We start from the raw sequence: 12,342 nt of genomic DNA, 5'->3' as shown, positions 1-12,342 counted from the left end.
TATAGAAATTCAATGGATTCATATATATCTTATCATCACAGATTTGTGGTTTTTTTTAACCCAATAAATAACTATCAAGTATCCTCTTAATATGTTGTAAAAAAAAAAAAATTCTAGCAAATTAAGAAGAAAAAAAAAACAGGCTTAGTGTTTTTTGAATTAATTAAGAGTAATCCATAGAATGTGTTTAGAGGATGGATTAAAAAAATTTAAAAATAATCATATTTTTTTCACTTGAATAAATATCCACTTTGGTCTCTAATTATTTTTTTCAAAAGAATAAATTATCTTTTAATTATCATGAGATATCATATTAATGTTTTTTTTTTTGGTTTCCCACGGTATCCCCCAGCCCGGCAGGCCAAGGACTAATCCGCCACGGTACTGAGCTCCATTTAAGGGTTTGCCGCTGGCCAATGGGTTGCTGCATGCACAAGGCGGGATTCGAACCCCCGACACTTGCTTAAGCGGACTAGTGAGCTAACCACTAGACCAACCCAACTTGGTTACTTCTTCTAACCAATTGTAAAATGGTAATCTACCAACATGTTAGGTGTAAATACCATGTAAAAAAATTTTTTAAGATAGAAACTAAAAAATCTTAATGATTTAAAAAATGAGTTTAACTAACTTACATCTTTAGAACACATATTAAACTTATAATCTAAAAAATTGAAGTTTTTAGAGTAAACTATTAAAATAGTATCTAATGTTTAAAAATGCTAACAAAAATAAATTTACTTTTAATAACAATAAAAATATTCTCAAAATATTAAAATGCGACAAAAATAATAAAAAATAATATTAGTTTTTTTTATAAACGACAAATTACTTTTATATTTGACAAATTACTTATGCATTTGATAAAAAAAATTGTAAAAATATTTGAGTAACTATTTAAAAGTACATCTAAAAAATAGACCTTTCATTTTTTTGAGGCCCATGACAATTGTTACTGATCACAAAATAAGGAGGAAAGCAACAATTTCTTCTCTAATCTGTAACCAAGCAACCAAAAACTCCTCTCTCTCTCTCTTCAAAATAGTAACCTATGTGATTAATCTCTAAATTAAGAAAAAAAGAGAACTTACTCAAAAAAAAAAAGAGATGTTCAGATCAAAGTTCAATAAAAAAGAAAAAGGAGATTACCATATCTAAGTAACAAAGAGAAAAAAAAGAAGAAAAATCAGAGAATAAGGCACAAAAGCAAAAATTAAATTAAAGGTTGTATTAAAATAATATTTTTATTTTTGTGCTTTTATTTATAGCTTGTTGAAACTGCCTTTCTCATGCATACATTATTTGAAAAAGATAAAAAAATAAAGAATTGTATATAACTACTATAAATTAAAGGTTAAAAACAAAAGTGGAGTCAAAGAATAGATGAATGCTAAGATTCTTGAAGCCAAAAGAAAAAGAAATTAAGAGAAGTAGTTAGGTAAAGATGCATACCAACTCTAATCATTGTTGTTACTGCTCTGATTTTGAGGAAGAAGAACAAGTTAAAGGTGTTCGACCAAACTCAAGTTTTGGAAGCTTTAATCTTCTTTAAAAAGGACAAATGACCAGAAATTGAAGTAAGGAGAGTGAGTACATTGTTTGGATTTCATAGCTTTCAAGCTATCCTTTTTTCTCCTTCATGATTTTACATTGAATTTTCTGTTCTTCAAACTTTTATCTTTATTTGTTTCTTATCAATAAAAAAAGGTATTAAATGAAGTATTAGTAAAAGTCATTGAGAGAAAAGGTAAAGAGGATAATCTTGAAAAGGCTAAAAAATTATGTCAAATTTTTTCGTATGTATTTCTGTTTTGTATTCATGATCCAAAGGGGATTCTCTTGTTAAGTTGAGTATAAAGCACTTAGTGGTTAAAAGTATAGGGAGTGAATCTAGCCAAATTAAGCTTGGGTAGAAGTTTGGTTTGTCCCGGATAGTATTTGGTAGAATCCTAAGAAGTTGATTATTGTAATCTTTGTGAAAGATGGTGGAAATTCTACCATGGTTATGGTAGAGAGTGGATGTCGGCCACATTGCACATGGTGATTGAACCGAAATATATGGTTGTGTGATCTTTTCTTCTCTATTCTGTTTCTGGTTTTATTCGAAAAGAGACAAAATAAAATTGTCTCCTATATAATCAATCTAGCTAAAGTCACAGCATTTCAATACACTCAAAAATTAGGTGTTTGCTGTGTTTTTATTTAATCATTAAGAGACAAAACAAAATTATATCTTATATAATCACATTACAAAACTCAACATGAATATTGAGATAAATCAAAGTTTGAAATTAAAGTACACAAGTTTAAATGAGGCCATAGATTCAATTCTCCATTTTTTAGGCGATTGATAACTTTTAATATGAAATTACTAAATTTTAATAAATTTTATTTTATTTTATTAATCATATTTATAAAAATTGCATCAAAATTTATTTTTTAAAATATTTTTTGAAAATATATACGTAATGTTATGTATTTTTGTCGTATTTTAAAATATTTTGAGAATATTTTAATTAATAATAAAAATAAATAATATTTTTTTCAACGTGTTAAAATATCGGAGACAATTTTAATAGTTTATTCACTGTAATATTAAGTATTCTTGGTGGACAATGGACAAGAAAAAAACTCTTCCTAAATTATAGAGTACATTACATTATCTTGATTCTCCAATTCCACGGCTGCAATTTGAGTCCTTTCATATTTGTTGGCCTGAGCTACCCCACATTTCCATGATGAATTACAGCCTTGAGAATACCATATACTTGACTTTCTATATACAAAATCTCCAGTGTTATAACCACATGTTTCCTCAATCACAGCAACAACACTGCCCATGCCCATAACAACTTAGGGAAACCATAAAGCTTAATATTGGAGTTGTTGACATGGAATGTAAATCCTTTTTTAAACATAATTAACATAGAAGTGCAATAAAATGATGTGAGAGTCATTTTGATAAATATTTTGTAAGAATCTATCTATCTATATAAGTACTAAAATAGTGCAATAAAATGATCTTAATCTTTTTGTATATTTAAAAGAATAAACACTTAATTCGATTTTTGTCTATTTTTACGGAAGACAAATAGATCTTTGTCCACAAAAAAGGGATACTTCGACCCTCAATCTTTTTATTTTGGGACAATACAACCCTTCTGTTAAAAAATTCGTTAAATAATAATAAAAATTAGTTTTGTAGGGAATTTTATTTGTATTTTGTAGAGATTTTAAACTTTTACAAAAAAATTTTTAACAATATAACCAATTACTACCACTACTACCACTACCTTTCTCATCTTCATTATTATTACTCCTAACTTTATTATTTTTTATTGTTTTATCATCATCATTATCTCCTCTACCAGTATCAATATTATCAACATTAAAATTCTCTTCTTTTATTTTTTATTCGATGTTATTTTTTTCCTTTAAAAGGTATTTGTACTACAACGTTTTTTTTTACGACATCATTTTCATCTTCACTTAACTCCCGTTGGTGGAGAAATTTTTCAAAAACAAACTTATTAATAGTTTGTGGAGGTTTAGAACCCCCACAAAATATAAATAAAATCTCAAAAAACTAATTATTATTATTTAACGGATTTTTAATCCGAGAAATCGTATTATCCCAAAATAAAAAAAAATCGAGGTCAAAATGTTTCTTTTTTTTTAAATAAAGATAACTTTATTCTTCGTAAAAATAAACAAAAATCGAATTGAGTGTTTACTCTATTTAAAAAACAAATAGTGCAATAAAATGATCTTAATCTTTTTGTATATTTAAAAAACAAAAAAGGAGAATCAAGATGAAAAAGAATGATCTTGTTGAGGCACATGTGTTCTAGGTTTTGAATATTTCATGATATAGGTCCCTTTCATTATCTATCATAATGATGAGTGTTTTCAAAAGAATAAACAGTGGAGTCTTAAAGTGAGCCTTGTCTTCTGTAGGATGATGACAACGTCACCATGCGAAGGGTGTCATGTAAGCTAGTATTGCTCTCTAATTACAACAATTTGCACTCGGTGTTAACCTAAAGTGTTGCCTTAATTATGTGAATTGATTGCATTCAAATCTAATAATTAAATGGTTGTTTTTATTCTTAAGCAGCTCTTGACCTAAGGTTAAATGTAATTAATTCCATCTTTAACCACCAATATACACATCCGGAAACAAAGACTAATGTAAAAGCTAAAAACGTGAATTATTCATGAACTAATAAGCTTTCCAAAAGGTAGAAAAGGTAATTCGTTCTTTTAAGTATAATTAAATGAGTAATATTATTTGTACACTTAAATTTGTATCTACTTAAGACACCAACTTAAATCTAAAGATGGAGAAGATGCGTAGAGACCATTGTCTAATTAACAATTACAGACTAGAGGTACAAAAATGAAACCTTGATTTAAGTATCGAAATGTTATCTATTTATTTTGTTTCAAACACTTTTCAATATAATTTATTCTCTATCATTATTCTTACTTTTTTTTAGTTTTATATTGTAAATTGTGAATAAATTCTCTCAATATTTTCAATTAAATAGTATTGTCAAGTGTATTTAACATCTTTTCTTATATATTTTTTGTGTGGATTGGGTTTCTCAGTCCATCCTCTATCTAAAAAAAAACCTACACATCAAATGAATATATAAAAAAAATGAATCTAACTAACAAAAAAGAAAACTAAATATATTAAAATACATTTAAATTATAAGATTTTATATATATGCTGACACATTATCTTATAAGACACAGAGACACGCATATATATAAAATATAAGTATTTTTTAGATAAATTATAATGATATTTTGATATTTTATTGATATTAAAATATAAATTAATTTTTTAATTATTTCTAATGTCTTATTTTAATTATATAAAGTATTTAAAATATTTTTTGTTTTAATGAATAATAATATATACTATTTCTAAATCTATTTCAAAAATATAAATTAAGAATACGGTTGGACATATTGACACGTGATGGTATTTAAATGTGTCCAAATATGTCTGGAGAATTTTTTTATTTTTTTATTAAGACACGGTTGGACAAAACAGACATGCGTGTCGAACGAGTGTCATATCCGAATGGTGTTTGATAGGGTTGGGGGTGTTCGCGGTGCAGTTTGGATCGGTTTTGAGTAAAAAACTCATCCGATCCGAACACTAATTTTACTTGCGGTGCGGTTTGGATTGGATATTTTTAAAAAAATCCGATCCAATCCAATTTCAAACGGTATAGATTAGATTGGATTTGCAGTTTTGTAAATTAAAAAAAATAAATACATATAATAAGTCTCAATATCAAATTTTAAATAATCAACAATGACATAACAAGTCTCAACAATATCTTAAACAACCAATGATAACATAACAATATAAATAAATTATAGATTAGTTAAAATAAATAAATAAATAATATTTTGAACATAAAATATTTATTAAATAATAATAATACATGAATAATATAAAAATATATAACAAATTGAATATGTTATAAGTATAATTGTAAATATAATAATAAAATAATAATATTATAGCACATCGTGCGGTTTGGATTAGATTGGATCGGTTATGAAAAGTAGATCCAAAATCCAATCCGATCCAACGGTTTGCAAAAAATAAAATCCAATCAAATCCGAATTAGTGTGGTTTAATCGGTTTTCGATTTGGATTGGATTAGATGAGCAGTTTAATTTGGATCGATTTGAATTTGAACATCCCTAGATAAGGTTGTACATGACTTGGTATGGTCTAGTGGCCCAGCCTGGGACCCATGCATTTTTAAATGCCTTGATCCGGACTCGAAATGACCCGGGTATGACCCGCAAAAAGCAAACCATCTGAAAAAAATTGGGACCGGGTCTAGGCCATGACACGGGTCACCCGGACCAGTTCGGTGAGTAGTTAATGCTTTAAAATTTGAAATATACTTAGGGGCTAGGGCACGTTAGAAGAAGAAACTATTTCCTCCCTTCTCTTTATTAGGGCACGGCGGCCCCCTCTCTGTGTCTCATCCCCACCTTGTCGCAGTCGTAGACGCCACCGTCTATAGCAACCACAGAGTCACACCAACGATGTTGTCCTGCTTCTCGGTGCTACTCTACTTATCACCGCTCTTTGCTTCACGCTGACGATGCTGCCCTGCTTCAGTGATGACGATGACCTTCGGTGGCTACGATGACCCTCAAAGACAACAACGATCCTCAGTTAGAAGAAGTTGAATTACCAAGGAATTAGAGTTCAATTACCTAGGGTTTTTCATGAATTGTATCTTTGCATAATTAAGTAGATGAATATGAATGTTAATCTAGAAATCTAAACACCTCCGATACCTTAACTCTCTTCTCATATTATCTTCTCACACATTTACTGTTTGCTTTACTTAATTCATTGTTTTATGCTCTTTACTATTGAAACTCTAAATTCTGATTGTCTAACTAGAATAATCAATCGATTATTGGTTGCTTAATCCTTAATCCTTGTGGAAACGATAACCCACTCCCATGGTATTACTTGATACAATCCGATGCACTTGTCGGTAGTTTGTGGTTTGAAAATTCCGTTCATGCTGCCCTTGTTCTTTTTCTTCTCTACTCAACTAAGCCTTTCCATGTTCTTCTTCTCAAGTAAACTGATAATTCTTTTTTTCTTTAAAATAAATAATTAATATTTATCTTTTGAATTGGTGTTTTTCTTCTCAGTGAACTTGAAATTTTTTCTTTTTAAAAAAAAATAATTAAGGTTGAGCTTCTAATTCTGAAATTCTAATTCTAAATTTTTTATTACTATTCTGATTATTAATTCTTGTAGTAAACTAATTACTATTCTAATTTTTTTTTCTGATTTGTTCTTATTTGAATTGATGTGGCTATTATTGATTTTTTTTATTCTTATTATCGTAAGGTTTTTTATTCTGTTTATTGTGCTGATTATTGGTCTGAACTTCTAATTTGTTACTGATTATTGTTGAACAATATCTTTTTTTTCCTTGAAAATTATATGAATGGTCCAGTTTTTACCCGATTTTTATCCGGTATAATTGTGGATTGAATGTGTAAACCCCGGTTAAATTAGTAGATAATTAGTCAATAAATTAATTTTTAATAAGGAAGATTAGAAATGTGAATATTATATTAAATTAGGATAGAGATCATCGAAACGAGAATTTTGACACCAATTTCGAAGAAATCGGTCCAAGATTGGATCGAACGGGTCGAACCGGTTGAACCGGACTCGAACCGGGCCGTCGGTTCAACCGGACCAACTCATTAAAAGCAGCCGAACTCCTTTCTCTCCCTCATTTGGATGCAGCAGCGTGAAACATTTCCAGGGAGGGGAGAAAGCTTCCATAACGTTACGGTAAATTTCCGATCCCCGTAACTTCTCCGTCCGAGCTCCAATCGCCGCACCGTTTGCGGCCACGCGTTCACTGCGTCGAGCTCTACGTTTCTACCGGAACAATTTCACTGGTAACTTGTTTAATCACTTCCAGCCCTCTTCTCCCCCAATTTTCGAATTTTTAATGGGAAGGTTGAATTTCTTTGATTTCTGATGTTTTAGGATCCAATTAGCTTGAGAGAAACGTTCACTCTTGCTTATGTGAAGTTTGGGTAAGGTGAGGATACGATAATTCCATTTTATTTTCTTTGAATTTGAGCTTTAAGTATTAAATTGGATATATATGTGATATAAATGTGTATTAGGTTGTGAATAAATAATTGGAGCTTGAAATTGTGAATATTGGAACTTGGAGGAAGCTGATTAGTTGAATTGTGAAGGGGCTGCCTTGGTTTTAAATAGTTTTCTTTGGTCGTTACGTGAAAATCGGCCAAGGTATGGTTTAGGTTTCTTGCATTTAATATATAATGTTCTGTGAAAACTTAGGCTAAATGACCATAGGATAAGTTGGAATGCAGGTATATGTTTAATGTTTAGTAATTTGTCGATGAATATATATTTGGTTGAAGTTTATTGGATAATTAGTTATTAATTTTGGTTGGTTTAGTGCTTGTTGATTAATTATTGATTTGAGGTATAACTATTGTTGAGGTTGTTGTGATAATGAAGTATTTTGCGTTAAAAGCCTAGGATTTGTGAACTATGATTCTTAGTTAAATTTTGGTTGTTGGATTTGAATATTGTATGAGTTTAATTATTGATCTGAGGTAGATTTATTGTGGTGATTGTTATGATGATAAGGAAGGGTATGTTGAATTGAAAAGAAAGCAGGTTTGGACCCGAAAAGGGTGGCAAAGTCCGAGTTTTAGAGGAGATTCTGCCGAAATTTTATAAAAATTAGAGATTTTGTTTATATGATTATTTAAAAAGATTCAGATTCAAAGGTTATATGGTTTGATTTAGAGTTATTAAGGAAATGAGCATGTTTTAAGTTTGATTCATTTAGAAAAGAATGAGTTATGTTTTGAATTGGAACTATTGATGGACGGAATGTGAGGTGTGATAATGAAGGATAAAGATTGAATATGATTGATGTATGATGATGAATGAAATGCGATTGAGAATGACGTTGAAGTTGATGAATTATAATTGAATTATTTATATGGCTTATGAATTTGAATAATCTGAGATACGAGATTCCCTGGATTAAGTGCCGTGGCTTGCCACCACGTGTACCAGGTTGAAAACTCGATACTCTGTTGACCCTACGACGTAAGTGTGTGACCGGGCACTATATAAATTCCCGGGAATGTTACCCCCATTGAGTATTATTGATTATTTGAGAAAAAACTATGCATAGACTCTTGGGGATGCACGTCGGGGGACAGTCTAAGTACAATTCAGACTTGTCGGGTTGGCTGGATAACCGACAGATGAGCCTCATCAGCCATAGGACAGGCATGCATCATATGCATATTACTTGAATTACTTGCTTGTGTATTAACTGGGTGTGCCTAAATGTACTTGCCATGTTAAATGTATATTTGTTATCTGTAGTACTTGTAACCTTCTTGTGCTTGCCTTTGTCTGTTTAGTTGTCTGTGAAAATGCATGATGGAGTCGGAGGTATGGAGGAATGGCAGAATGGGATTTAGATTTAAGGTTAAGTTAAGTTAGGTTTAAATATCCTTAGTAAACCACCTTTTATGGCTTCTGTTTAATACTTTAAGCTCTACAATCTGAGTGTCGGTGTTCTAGGATTGCCTCTGGCATTCCCAGGACCTTATATATTATATGTGTGGCACCTTTACCATACTGAGAACCTCCGGTTCTCATTCCATACTATGTTGTTGTTTTTCAGATGCAGGTCGAGAGGCATCTCGTTAGGCGTCTGGACTCTTGAGGCGGAGTGGTTACTGGGATATTTTGTTATAATATGATGTATATATATGTACTTAGCTTTCTCTCCGCATGACTTATTCTTTTTGATCCTCTTAGAGGTTTATGGAGAGGCAGGATTGTATATATGTACTTTTGGGTTTTGGATATATATGTATATATGTGTAAATATTCTCCGGCCAGTCTTGACTTCGCAGGCTGAGTTAGGAGCTTGATATTATGTATCTTTGGCACTCTATTCCCACTTCTGTTATCTTGTGTTAAATAGTTATGGTTTTCTTAGCACGTAAGCTAACTCGTTCCTTGAGCGTAGCGCCTTTATTGTGCGATTTTTATTTCCCCTTTTCTTCAAGGCTCTTAGCATACTATAATTCTTCTGCTATTATATGTACTCATTTTATTTTAGAGGTCGTAATACCTCACCACCTTCGTTTTACGACTTAAGCGTAAAGCTTAGTGTGGTAGGGTGTTACAGAATGTTATAGATTTCATCTGGTTTAGGGTCATATTAGGGTCTCAAAAATAGGCTCGGTACATATTTAGGGCCGGATCTTAGTTAGGAAAAATTCGGTTTCACCCGACCCATATACACCTCTAGACTATCTGACACGCGGACATAGTAACTCAGCGAAGTATTAGTGTTTCGTAGGTCATCATTGATATGGCCTACCATCGCATATTTTCATTTTGCGTGAGCCACTATCTGACAAATGGCCATGCCAGGCTAGCTTGGCTCCCATTTTATTGGTGGTGGTGATGAAATAAATTATGCAACTTTTAACAAAAATATCTAATGCAACTTTTAAGGCTAATTTTTTTAGATATGAAAATAAAATTGGTGTTATATAATGAAATGGACGTGGGTAAAGTATTTACACTGGTATGATGTCAGCACAAAACATAGGTTGTGATTTGATTTTTTTTTTAAATTTGAATCATGCAAAACGTAGGTTACAATTAGCAGGTTAATATTTTTAAAATATGCAACTCACAAAATGTTGGTTGCGTTTTATGCTTTTATTTTTTATTTTTTTTATTTTGAATACTACAAAATGTAGGTTATGTTTTGAATTTTGAAGTTTTATTTTATTTTAAAACTTGCAAAATGCAAGTTGCGTTTTGATTTTTTTAATATTATAAATCATAGGTTGCATTTTGCGTAATTAAAATATTTTAATATAAGAGTCGTACCTATAAATACCATTATCATTCAACACTCTTTCATACTTGTGATTTTTTTTTATGACAATTAATACTGTTAAAAAAATTGGGTGAGGTGAGGTTAAAGCTATGGAAGATATTGCAAAATTTGTAAGTGTATTATAACAGTGAGATCATACCAAACACACACGAGATAGTGAATTTTGTATGTAAATATCAGTTTTTTTTACTATTCCATACACAATGAGTTTTGTAGAGTTACAAAATAGTCTTTGTGGAAACATAAAAAGTCACATTTCAAAAAGGGTGATCAATATTTTATATAGTTTCAAATAATACCATCACTAACAACGCATGTATGCGGTAATGTTCTATATTAATCAACAAATCCAATTTCGCGTGCCAACGATAGAGTTGTATATTGAATTTGAACAGCATATGGGGCAGGACGTGGTTGGCAAGGAATTGAATATGGATGAAATCCATAGGTTAGGAAGAAGATAACAACGATAGTGAAGATGAATTCGAAGCCAACTATGAAGTCGATAACGACTACGATGACAAAGATGAGACAGATAATTCAGTGGTGCAAAAAGAAGCAGATGCAGTTGTCAACTAACATCCCTTCGGTATTTCGACTTTTATGTGAGCTCTGGATCTCACAGCAATTCCTATTCTGAAATTTTCTAAGAATGCAAATATTGGTATGTTGTGTTTATTCATTAAAGTTACCATTACCATTTCTTTATTTAACCTTGACTGACTAACGATAGTTCGCATTTGATAGGTGAAGGCAATGTTGTGGCAGAAGATGGACAATTTAGTATCAAAATAGAATTTGGTTCTAGAGAATCTGTGATCTCTACAATCAAAAGCTACAATATCTCTAGAGAAGTTGATTACATTGTGTATGAGTCGGATTTGCAGACATTTTATGCAAAATACAAGAGGTATGGTACAGAATGTGATTGGCTTATTCGAGCTAGTTTGATCCGAAAGAAAGGTTGTTAGAAGATCAGGAGATACAATGGTAAATACATGTGCAACATGGGGACGATTTCACAAGATTATGCTAAGCTAGACTCAGACATGATTGCAGATGCTATCACGCTGCTGGTTGAAGTAGACCCATCGACAAGTTGAAGAAAGTTTTCGGCGTGCAGGAAACATAGTTGTCAACTGATTTGATAGGCACAATGAGATGTTTGAGATCCGTGAAATGCATGATGGTTATGTATAGCTGGTTAATCTTTTGCAACAACTTTGTGATTGTGGCCTGATAGTGAGAATTAACGTTGATCTAGAATTTCACAAAATAGAATCTCGTTGCATGTATAATCTAAATCAACAATTAACTCCCAATCAAAGTTTAATTTTATTTGTCACAATACAAACCAATAAAAATCGAGAGTTTTGAAGTCCCGGGTCGTCTCCCTCGGACAATGCAAATTAAGGCGCACATTCTTGGTTGTGGATTCAAGGGTTTTTGCAATCAAGAAACGGAAGATTAAAAGAACTAAGGAATAAAAGAACTAAGAAATGATCAAAGAGGCAATTAATGCAGTTAAAGAGAAAATAAGGTCAAAACTAGTGAAAATGCAAAGATATGTATAAAAGAGCATTCACTTGGGGATGAGAATTAAGGTATCATATCATTGCTATAACCACAACTATGGTAACTATGATGAGTCAATCTCACTTCGTCAAACTCCTAACATCGAGGAGTAAGTCAAGCAAGCATAATTGACCTTAATCCATAAGTCCTAGCTAACTTACTAATTTCTTAGTAAAAAGCTAGCATTAATGAAAACAAGAGTCAACTAACTACCCAAGAATTACCACTAAATGTCAGACATTATGACTCTAGTAGCCTA

At 31.2% G+C, this 12,342-nt stretch overlaps 1 long non-coding RNA gene across 1 annotated transcript; it reads left to right on the top strand.

Annotated features, from left to right (window-relative positions):
• The first annotated feature begins 7,308 nt into the window (after positions 1 to 7,308).
• LOC112708318 (uncharacterized) lies at positions 7,309 to 9,551 on the top strand. The gene is made up of 4 exons (XR_003811531.2): positions 7,309 to 7,479; positions 7,571 to 7,625; positions 7,714 to 7,843; positions 9,270 to 9,551. It is a non-coding gene; the product is annotated as an uncharacterized lncRNA (long non-coding RNA).
• The last annotated feature ends 2,791 nt before the right edge of the window (positions 9,552 to 12,342 follow it).

The sequence above is a fragment of the Arachis hypogaea genome, chromosome 8, assembly GCF_003086295.3.
Source record: "Arachis hypogaea cultivar Tifrunner chromosome 8, arahy.Tifrunner.gnm2.J5K5, whole genome shotgun sequence".
Taxonomy (NCBI): domain Eukaryota; kingdom Viridiplantae; phylum Streptophyta; class Magnoliopsida; order Fabales; family Fabaceae; genus Arachis; species Arachis hypogaea.
Note: the sequence above shows the minus strand (reverse complement) of the source record. Positions and strands in the feature narration are given on the sequence as shown.